The 12286-nt window shown below is 41.3% G+C and overlaps 1 protein-coding gene across 2 annotated transcripts in view; it reads right to left on the bottom strand.

The window, feature by feature from the left end:
- The window catches only part of LOC128745105 (uncharacterized), a 76720-nt gene extending 76205 nt beyond the window's left edge, over positions 1 to 515 (bottom strand). Inside the window, exon 1 of one of the 2 annotated variants that reach the window (XM_053842092.1) lies at positions 439 to 515. The gene's annotated coding sequence lies outside the window, so the exon portion shown is untranslated. The remainder of the gene's footprint in view (positions 1 to 438) is intronic. The other variant, XM_053842094.1, reaches the window with a different exon arrangement.
- Between the last annotated feature and the right edge of the window lie 11771 nt (positions 516 to 12286).

A 12286-nucleotide genomic window follows, 5' to 3' on the forward strand; every position in this document is an offset into this window, starting at 1 on the left:
AAGGAAATGTTTTTCGCGAAAAAATTCAAATGTTTCTCTGCATAACTGTGCTATGAGATGGACGGGAACTAATCGTTTTGGATTAATTAATCACATTGGATGATAAGTATTTATGCAAAGGAAGATCGACTAAAACTTTGATGTTGTTAATTCGAATATTTCCCACAGCTTTGTATTACTCAACAAGCCTGCCTTTGCCTACATAATTATGTAAGATCCTTCAACCTTCTAAATGAACGATGAGAAGTCAAGCATTAATAATATATTATGGCTATTGTAAACCGCTTGCATCTGAACAGCAACATCATTTCAGAACATCGGATTAGAACCGCTGGTATGTAGGTGCAAGCACCTAAATCTAGAATGCCTGCCACCCTGTCACCGATGCGATTCACCGATCGCTGCGAGGCGCCCGCCGGCTATGAGATTACTACTTACTTAGCCATCTGCTATAGTGAGTCTGTTAGCCCATAAATATCGAGTCGAGATTCGAGGGATCACGACGAAAGGTCACCTGCGGTGTCAGCTCCATCTTCACATATCGCGAAAAAGGAGGTTAATTGCACGCGAATGGACTTACGGAAAACGCACACAAAACCTGTCAACGAACGAAGGAACGAACGGGCGCCGACTGAAAGTGAATCCTAACGTAGCGTAAGTAGTAGGTACTAGCTAGATTGTTACTTTGTTTTGTAACACCCTTATGGAAAACTGGTTGGTTATTGTTGAGAGGGAAACGTTCTCTAATGAGACAATTTGCGAACTATTATTCTCCGGTTTATAGTCATGAAAACGCTGCTGCTTACTGTCAGCTAGATAGAAATGCAAAAAAGGCCATTCTCTTTTATTGCGATGATGGCGTCAGATTTACTAGTTTACTACTTATGCTGATTGCTGCCCGAGTCTGTCACGTACTACGTGACGTTTATAATACCAATCTTGTTTCGTCTTTCCATGTGTGTATAGAGACAATTGCAAAGGTCGTATTTGACTTAGAGTGTATGCAAGCCTATGTTTAATGAGCTAGTTTTGTGGACGACAATCTCTTTTCATAAATTTTCCACTTTATCAAAAGTGTTTAACGACCTCTCAGATAATCATAGATTGTAATAGAAAGACATGTCGGGTTGCATAACATACAACTTTTGATTGTAAATTACTTACTTACTTTCAGTTTCATCAGGATCATAAATTACTGAGTAATAGAGGGTAATAATTGTATAAATTGCAAGATAGAGTAAAGCGTGGATTTAAGTGAATGATAAACTAGCATATTTTAGAGAAAATAGAGTAGTAAAAATTATAGCGTTCACATAACATTGCTATAAATGCTACATTTTTCGTGGCAATGCTCTACTTGTTATGGAATCTATCTACAACCTCCGAAGATGACCAAAGTGATAGGATTATTTCTAATGCCATCTAAAATTAACGAGGACACATCGTAAGATGAGTAACAGTCGGTTGTGGTGATGATTAATCAGTTTTTTTGTTTCTGATTTTATATTTGTTTATTTTTGTGTTTATATCCTCTTCCTGATTAGCATCGAGCCCAATGGTTGACCCCAATGCTTTATCTTATCCGTTGCGTAGATTGATCCGAACGGTTTTGTGTCACTTGTGTTGTAACCGTATACCAACACTTTGAACATAACATTTAAAAATTCTACTCTACCAAACCGGCACAATCAAATGAGTAAAATTAAAACAAAATGAGTGTGTGATAAAGTATAGTGATAGATATGTATTTCTTGAATTTATAAATATGAATAAGATACTACTCAAAAATTATTGCTCTCTTCTCGTTTGACACTACCAACGTCATACTTTTTACTATTTACGTCTTATTTCTCATTTTTGACTTCTCACATTTCATATCTCACTTCCTATTTCATACTTCTTGTGGCGTTTGCTTTATATCTGGTATGAAAAGACGACCAGAAGCACAACGAGCAGCATTTTTGTCACGGTCGCCATTTAATACTTCTGATACTTTATGTAACTCATAAATTAACTTAAACGTAATCTAAACGTTACATTGACTATGCATGCGATCTGAAAAGGAACCTAACCTACTATACTTTTACCTCACCGGTAGAATCTAAGTATAGGACGGAGGCTTAATTTCCTACCTCCAATACGTATTCAAAATCTGCATAATATTTGGTACGATCTTGAACCGATCGATTGCTAGGATAGAAAGCCAAACGACGAACGAGGTGCAAGGGGAGCATGAAAAGTATCGTCATGTGAAACATGTGACCACCAAAATGTATACATCACCTAGATATGTTGACTTCGTAGGAGGTTTCCAATTACAAAACACTTAGGTGTGCTGTTTTGTTTGTTATGAAATATTATTTTGGGCCTTCGGCTCAACTTGTCGCAAACGCATGACTTGGGTAGAATTTTCCCAGTCAAATTCCAATCCCAATCCCAATCCCAATCCCAATCCCAATCCCAATCCCAATCCCAATCCCAATCCCAATCCCAATCCCAATCCCAATCCCAATCCCAATCCCAATCCCAATCCCAATCCCAATCCCAATCCCAATCCCAATCCCAATCCCAATCCCAATCCCAATCCCAATCCCAATCCCAATCCCAATCCCAATCCCAATCCCAATCCCAATCCCAATCCCAATCCCAATCCCAATCCCAATCCCAATCCCAATCCCAATCCCAATCCCAATCCCAATCCCAATCCCAATCCCAATCCCAATCCCAATCCCAATCCCAATCCCAATCCCAATCCCAATCCCAATCCCAATCCCAATCCCAATCCCAATCCCAATCCCAATCCCAATCCCAATCCCAATCCCAATCCCAATCCCAATCCCAATCCCAATCCCAATCCCAATCCCAATCCCAATCCCAATCCCAATCCCAATCCCAATCCCAATCCCAATCCCAATCCCAATCCCAATCCCAATCCCAATCCCAATCCCAATCCCAATCCCAATCCCAATCCCAATCCCAATCCCAATCCCAATCCCAATCCCAATCCCAATCCCAATCCCAATCCCAATCCCAATCCCAATCCCAATCCCAATCCCAATCCCAATCCCAATCCCAATCCCAATCCCAATCCCAATCCCAATCCCAATCCCAATCCCAATCCCAATCCCAATCCCAATCCCAATCCCAATCCCAATCCCAATCCCAATCCCAATCCCAATCCCAATCCCAATCCCAATCCCAATCCCATACCCAATTCCAATCAAATCATGGATCATCGGTTCATAAAACATGAGACATTTGAGTGGTAATTATTAAAGCGTTGTTATCTTGCAATTGCTAGATTGTGATATTAATTAACAGTTTCAAGATCAAATTTGCCCATGCATTTTCTGTGTGATCGGTTGCGGCTAACCCCAGCTAGACAGAAACCTATTCCCATTCATTGCATTTTCGAACTTTCCTATTTAAAGAATAAGTGACAGAGTTCGCCCGTCCCACCGGACTAGGTCATTATTTCCTTGCTTCTTACTAAACCGAGGCTAGTAGACAATGATGTCTCGAAGGTAAACCGTGGTTCTAGCTACTGTATGGATTCCAACCGCAAAATACAACAAGTTTTTTCCACTCGTTTCCGAACTTGGTAATATTAAACGTTGGACTTTGGATCTTACAGTCTAGTTTCTCGATTTGAAATTCCGGATTTGGGCTTTGAAATTTTGAATTTTTTGTACGAGATTTTGAATTTTGGAATAAAGATTTTGGATCTTCCACTCGGAACGTAATCATTTCACGGTATTTCTGGATTTTCGACACGGGATTTTAAGTTTCGTCTCTGAATTTAACGGTTTAGTATTTGAATATTTTAAATTAGGATTTGAAAATTTTCAATTTTTGAATTGAAAATTACGAGTTTGGATAAACCATTTGAGATTTCGGATCCTGTTCGGAGTTTCGGAGATTCGGATTTCTGTCTCTTAATTTTAGAACATGTATTTTCCACTCGAGCATGTTGATTTTAAAAACGCGACCCTTTACTCATTTGAGCCTTCCATTCCCTTTTTAAGAGACCGTCTCCCTCTTTTGTTAACCGCCTTGTGTTGATTCTTTTATGCTAAAAACCATACGGTTGACAAACGACGTTTGATGAAGAGCCGTCTAGATGTTTCGAAGTTATGGCGGAACATACATTCATACTCACGTTCCTTGTTTCCAACCCTATCGACTCCATGCCAGTCAACTCCCCCTTCTGTCCCGTAGCTAATTTTGCATCGATGTGCTCTATGAAAATCAGTATAACGGAAACAAAAAAAAGTTTTTTCGTATATCCCTCCTCCGGTGGAAACCACCTCTTTTCTTACAGTCACTTGCATAACTGCAATCGGTCTGAATTACAAAAGAAACGCAACCCCCTTTACTTATTTAGTCCTGTCCCCTCTGTTAGGGACCCCCCTTTTGTCAACTCCCCAATGCCGATTTCCTTATGCTAAGGAACATTGAAGTTGACTGAAATTGATTTGTTCGTTGACATCAAAGCTGCATATGATACCATCGACCGAAACTGCTGTGGAAAATCACGAACGAGAACAGCTTCCCCAAGAAGCCGTTTCAAAGTGATTCAATCTATGGTGGATTGCAGAGTTCATTCGAATCGCACAGAGGGCTTCATCAAGATGATGGTCTCTCATAGCTGCTGTTCAACATGGCGCTATAATGTGTTATGAATCGAGCGGATATCAACTCGCGAGGCACGACCTTGTCTATTTTGCCGATGACATGAATACTATCGGTGGCGGTGGCTGAACAATACACCAGATAAAGCATAAAAGATTGAGTTAAAGGTAAATACATCTAAAATTAAGTACGTGCTAGCCAGCGGAACCGAGGCTGACAGACGCTGCTTGGGCAGTAGTCGGCGGCGGCGCTGAGTTTAAAGTAGTTGACGAGTTTGTCTATCTTGACTAACTGGCAATGGCGGCCAATAGCATCAGCTATGAGATTCAGAGGCGTATTACCAGCGGAAGTCGTGCGTACTATGGGCTACTAGCCCCCAACAAAATTGTACCCTATACAAGGCGTTCATTAGACCGGCTGTTCTCTATGGGTATGAGACGTAGGTAATGCTCCAGGAGGTCCTGCGAGTGCTCGGAGTTTTTGAATGAACGATCTTCGGTGGCGTACAGGAGAACGAAGTATGGAGGCAGAGCGATACCTTCCTTTGTCGAGCTTGGTGCTTCTACCCTCGAAGACGGATGGAGTAGGATTCGCTTGGCCGTCAATAAAGCCGCAACCGTGATGTTATATGAGGAAACCTACATGGAGAGTAAAACAAGAGTTTGAAAAAACTATCCAGGCATTGCCACGAGGGAGAATTTGGTCAAGTATCGACGAACGCGAAATAAGTTGATCTTGAGAAGGTGACAGGTGAAAGCACGCCTTCTACCAGTAGATGTAATGTAAGTTAATCTAGGAGTACCTACAAAAGATTACAGCATGCCGGCTCCCGATCTCTAAGAGATCGGCGAGAAATCGGAGTGCTGAAAAATGACAGAGCCGCCGAAAAGGACCGTCTCCCGGCAGAATTCTACAAAAAAGGCTATGAACCGCTATCAACGTTACTTCACTAGACAATTTTAAGAATTTTGGAGCAAGAGGAACTACCGGGAGAGGGGATGGAAGGTGTGGTCCCATCAATGAGTAGGGAGATCGGCTAGAATATCGCCTACAAAGTGCTCTCCCAGATTTTGTTACGTCGTCTATCCTCAGTAGCAAGAGAATTCGTAGACAGTACCAGGCGGGATTACCTGGTGATACTACGGATCAAATATTTACTCTCTGACAAATTCTTCAGAAATCCTTCAGTTGTCGAGAGTACAACGTACCCACGTATCATATTTTCGTGGATTTCAGGGGAGCATACCATACAGTCAAGCGTGGACAGCTAGATTGTGCACGAGTACAGTTTTCCGGAGAAACTAATGCGCCTGATCAACCCTGGAGCAAGTGATGAGTCTCGTGTTCCTCCGAATCGCGTAGCGGGTTGTAGCAAGGGGATGGACTGTCCTGTATGTTATTTAACATCACTAATGAAGGTGTGGTCCGGCAAGCGGCCATCAAGATGGGCCCGGATAGGTTGGCTACCTGTCTGCACCGGCTGATAGTCAGGATCTGGGAAACAGAACAGCTACCTGTGGAAGGTGGAAGGAGGGAGTAATATGCCCAATTTGCAAGAAGGGCGACCAGTTGGAATGTGAGAACTATCGAACGATCACCATTCTCAACGCCGTTTATAAAGTGCATTCTCAGATCATCTTTAGCCGTCTATCGCCACTTGCAAGTAGATTCGTGGGAAGTTATCAAGGTGGTTTTGTAGACGGGCGATCGACAACGGACCAAATCTTTGTGCTGCGTCAGATCCTATAAAAGTCTCTATGCACCACCTATTCATAGACTTCAAGGCCGCCTACGATACTATCGGCCGTGAAGAGCTATGGAAAATTATGGACGAAAACGGCTTTCCCGGGAAGCTGACAAGACTGACTATGGCCACGATGGATGGTGTTCGGTGCTGTGTGAGGATTTCGGACGCGTTAACAAGCCCAATTGAAATATGCAGGGAATTTCGAAAAGGCGATGGTACTTCCCGGCTCACGTTCAACATTGCGCTAGAAGGTGTTATGAAACGTGTGGGTTTTAACATGCAGGGTACGATCTTCAACAAAGCTAGCCAATTTATCTGTTTCGCTGATGACATGGACATTATCGGAAGAACGTTTCAGGCGATTGCTGAGCAATATATCAAACTGAAATGTGAAGCAGTTAAGGTTGGATTATTGGTGAATATGTTCAAAACCAAGTATCTGTTAGCAGGAGGAACCGAACGCGATCGACCGGGACGAGTTCCAGGTGGTGGACGAATTTATATACCTCGGGCCGTTGGTAACGTCGGATAACAACTGTAGCACAGAAATACGCAGACGTATTCTTGCCGGAAGTCGTGCCTACTACGGACTCCACAAGATCCTAAGGTCTGGTAAGCTTTACCCCCATACCAAATGTACCATATGCAAAGCAAAGCCATGGGTGTAAACGTCTTTAAGAGCTTCCCAGCTAGCACCAACTCGTATATCAATGTACGAAAAATATCGTAAATATCACTCAATAAATTCGAAATCGTGCCTAATGCTTGATAAAGTGGGCTCAAGTTGATTTTCTATCGTATATAATGATAATAACTGACATACATACGATTTTCAGCATAAAATTGTATAGCCGCACGAAGCGAGTCGCGATTAATCGGATATTATCGTATATAAATACTTATATAGTCGTAACGCTTAAAATTATTCCTAATCACGTATATCGCCTCCAAAATAGTACGGATATGCCAATATTGCGCATCAAATACGATTTATTAGCATGAATATCTGTACGTAATGCTGATTTTTATCTTTTATATACATATGAAAATGTTAGCTGGGTTGACCCTTCTTTATCGACAGACTTCGCAGCTGGTTATTAGAGTACAGGAAAATTACGGGGATAATGCAAAGATCCTATTGACTCTATAGCAGCCCCGCCCAGTCGCGATTCGAACATACGACGACTGGCCTGTTAGGTCAGCATCGTACCCCGATGATAACTGCGCGGGCAAATTTTTTGTATCGTATAATAAACGCTAATAAGACCGGTAATCTTCTACGGGCACTAAACGTGGACAATGCTCGACGGGGATTTGAAAGCACTTGCCGTTTTCGATCGTCGTGTGCTTCAGACCATCTTTGGCGGTGTATATGAGAACGGTATATGGAGGAGAAGGATGAACCACGAGCTGGCGCAACTCTTCGGAGAACCCAGTACATATCCAGAAAGTTGCTAAAACTGGAAGGTTACAATCCTTAGCAACAATGTGAGTTTTATTGTACTCTTATGGTGGTCTTCAAGACCAACTTTGGTCTTAAATGCCATCATAAGAGTGTAATAAAACCCAAATTGTTACTTGGGATGGGCGGGACATGTTGTGAGAATGCCGGACAATAATCCAGTGAAAATGGTTTTCGCCTCGATTCCGGTTGGTACCAGACGCAGAGGTGCGCAGCGTGTTCTATGGTTAGACCTAGTGGTGTACGACCTGGAAAGTGTGGGACAGTCGATAAATTGGATACGCCAAGCCATGGACCGAGTTAGTTGGCGGAACAGTATATTGCAGGTCAAATCCTGAGAGCCAGCGAGCCAGGCTAAGTAAATATGTATAATTTTATTTTACAGTTTTTCGGGGAACCCTATCGATTGAATGAAGTATGATATAATTATTCAGAAATTGTCCGAATGCAGCGTTGCAGTACATTTCATCATCCAGAACGACGCTATCGTAACTCCCCAGCAAACTCTCGTACCATTTTTTTATTCCCTTACGATCCATACAAGTTGCGCCTCAAAAACTACTCAAACTAACCCACTTCTTCGTCATTTTTGCAGCGTCTTCCGATAACAACTTGTGGGTTGCGTTTGAAAGAAGCCATCACACAGTGGTCCAAAAGGGCGATAAGTGGAACTTTTCCTTCCCCGTTTTCCTAGTGTCTTTTGCTTTCATTTTATCATTTATGGTCTTCAGCACTTTTGTTCGTATGAATATCCTCTTTAATCTAAAACTGTCAAAAGTTAGTCATTGCTTACTACCGTGGACCCCCGTTCGTTTGACCGTTTTTAATCTGAACACTTTTTAATTTGAACCCCGTTGGTTTGCACGGCGTGCAAATTAAAAATGGTTCAAATGTCATTCTCAATATGATATCATTTGCATATGCAGACAATGCACATAAACGCGATTTGTTTGTACTGATCTAGCGTGTTCAATCTGTTTCACAATCCGTTTTCCCAATGATTATGGTAGAAATCTGATCGGAGAATGAAATATTCGCTGCTTGCAACTGCCAACTGAATCAAACCACCAAAACAATAACAAAGAACAGGGCAGCCAGTTCACACAAGCTCCAGCATATTTAGGGTTACCAGTTGTTCAAATTAAAAGCTAACCCCGTTAGTGTGCATGAGGAATCGTTCAAACGAACGGGGGTCCACTCTATAATGAAAATAAAAAAATAACTTTATTGTGTTAGGAAATATAGACATAGTTTCTTCGGTAAAGTTGTGAATATTATAAAAACAAGCAACTTTGCTGTAGAAATAAAATTTCTATCTTTATCGAGTGCTGAACTATAGGGCATGTTCTAGGCAATTATCGAAGCTCTCGCAACACACGTTTTTGCAGAAGATCGCAAAGTTATCATATGTTCAAAAAATGGGGTTTATAAAATCTGTGCTTCATCTTAAAGCTTAAGTCGAGTACTATAAACTTGTATGGGTTCAGCTTGTCCCCAACCACCCAAATGAGAGTACGGCAAGCATACGTTTTATGGGTTTCGCGTTCGCTAAAGGTTCGATACACGTCCTTTTTTGTGTTAGTAGATAGACACATGGTTTCTTCGCAAAAGTTATGGAAAATATAAAGGCAAACAACTTTGCTAAAAAAATGATATTTCTATTTCTATCGAGTGCAGAGTTATAGAGCATTTTCCTTGGAAATTCTTTAAAAATCAGTTTTTCATACTTAGCTTAAGTTGGTTGCACTTTACAGGAATATAAGATTCTAGGCGATTATTGAAGGACTCAAAATTCACGTTTTTGCAGAAGATTGCAAATCTCTAGGACCTTTCCTTACAAAGTTATCACTTTTGGCTCGTGAAGTTAAGGAAAATAAAGCTTAAATAAGCGATAACTTTGTAAGGAACGGTCCTAGAGATTTGCAACCTTCTGCAAAAACAAGAGTTTTGAGTCATTCACTAATCGCCTAGAACCACATACCCTTGTAAAATGCAACCGACATACGATAAATATGAAAAACGTATTTTTAAAGAATTGCCAAAGAAGACGCTTTATAGCTCTGCACTCGATAGAGATAGAAATATCATTTCTTTAGCAAAATTGTTTGCCTTTATGTTTTCTATAACTTTGCCGAAGAAACCATGTGTCTATCTACGAACACAAAAAATTTGTCGTGTATCGAGTCTTTAGCGAACGCGAAACACATAAAACGTATGCTTGCCGTACTCTCATTTGAGTGGTTGGGGACAAGCGGAACCCTTACAAGTTTATAGCACGCGACTTAAGCTTTGAAACGAAGCGCTGATTTCATAAATCCGCTTGCCCCATTTTACCCCATGGGCTCGTGAAGCTATGGAAATTTAAAGCTTGATTATGCGATAACTCAGCAAGTAAAGGTCCAAGAGATTTGCGGTCTTCTGCAAAAACGTGTATTGCGAGAGCTTCGATAATTACCTAGAACATTGTATTTTTGTAAAATGCAACTAACAAAAGCTAAGAATGAAAAACTAATTTTTAAAGAAATTTCAAAGAATATGCCCTATAGCTCAGCACTCGATAAAGTTAGAGATTTTAAATCTTCAGCAAAGTTGCTTGCTTTTACAATATTTACAACTTTGCCGAAGAAACTATGTCTATATTTCCTAACACAATAAAGTTATTTTTTTATTTTCATTAAAGTAAGCGATGACTAACTTTTGACAGTTTTAGATTAAGGGGGATATTCATACGAATAAAAGTGCTGAAGACCATAAATGATAAAATGAAAACAAAAGACACTAGGAAAATAGTTCCTCTTTTTGTCCTTTTGGACTACTGTGCATCACTTTCAAATGAGTTTTACTATCGATTCACCGTTGTGCTTATGCCCCTTCCTGGTTTTCAGTCGATAGTCAGATGGTCAGATCTTCTTCAAATCGTTCCAGCCCACCACACATCGTGGATTTGGGATAATTCAATAGCTCAACCAACTTATACGTATTCGTTCGTTCGATATTTTCATTCCGGGTGACACCATGATGTAAACAAATGAGCTTATCCTGATTGACTGAAGTTTTTGGAGCGTCTTAACCTAATTCATTGAAATATTTCACCTTTATCATTACTTTTTGCCGACAACCGGAGTTAGATTGCAAGACTCGTCATCCTTATGAATGTTTGTTGTAATCTGGTAATTAATCTTTCTGTAATATTAAACTTGTACGCAAACTATTAGTGCTTGCATAATAGCTCTACATGTATATTAGCGGAGTTTATTCTCTACAGTCAACAGTTGAAATTGTTTGTCTTATAAAAGAAAATTTATTAGACAGTAAAAGGCATAATTCAAATCCGCCTTTCGTCCTGTGTATTTGACCTTATAAAAACGCTTGAGATGTAACGCCTTTTAATAGGGCGAACTGTGCAAAGTCCCCAAATGGCATGCGTGGGGCAGGGGACAAACCCCAACAAAGTTATTTAATTACCCGAGCAGCGTTTATGAGTCCACCGCACTTCTTTCTGTCACCAAAAATAAGATGCGAAACATTTGATTCATGACCCACACTAATAAAGTGGTTGTTATTTAATAATCTTTCGCCATTTTTTTATTTCAAGATGAAAAGAATTAATGCAACTGAGGTTCGATTTGCGAGAGCGTGCCCACTACATTGGACCCTGGTGTGATGTCATTCAACAGCACTTTCGTGTCACAAAATTAGGGTCTTTGCCAGCCGCTCGGGCATTGCGTGCCGTATTTACTTTGGGTAATTAAAGCCAACAATAGTAGTGATATTAGTTTTCACGGCGGGCGTCTTCGCGGTCAGCCGGGGTGTGTGTGTGTGTGTGGGAGATGGTGTCAAGTAAGTCAGTGATAAAGATAAAAATAAAAACCTGCATTCATTCCACACCACAATCACCCACATCCGCAACGGTGCGTGGGGCGGTACGGTGGCAGGCGGCTATCACTCACTCGGATAGGCACCGGATCGCGCGAGAGGTTTTTCTCCACGCCCGCCCCAGGCCGAGCGGCAGGGCGTGCGTGTACTCGAAATTCTCCGACGTTTGTTAGCCGACCGACGGTTGGTTGGGTCACGGTTAGCAGGTCATGTGAATGACTCGAAAATAGACTTTTTACAGTCTGTACTGTATCGACTCTAATGAGAATGGCAAATGAGAATGCACGGGTCATGTGCCCAGAGGTTCGTCATTCACGCCGGGGAAACACCGGCGACCGGGCGGGCGTTAGGGTCAATGACGTGGCGAAAGGAAATCGCCCCTCGTTTGATCCTAGCTGTAGATTGGCCCTACACTAGAAAAAAAATCAAGCAAAAATAGCACGCGAACAGTTTGGAAAATGCATTGGAATTGGCAACCAGCCTGGACCTTCGCTGGTGGGTGGTGAATTGCATTTAAATTGGTATGAATGAAAACTCGACTTCGAAGTGGCCTTCACGTTCCACCGAGT

This window comes from Sabethes cyaneus, chromosome 1 (genome assembly GCF_943734655.1).
Source record: "Sabethes cyaneus chromosome 1, idSabCyanKW18_F2, whole genome shotgun sequence".
NCBI lineage: Eukaryota > Metazoa > Arthropoda > Insecta > Diptera > Culicidae > Sabethes > Sabethes cyaneus.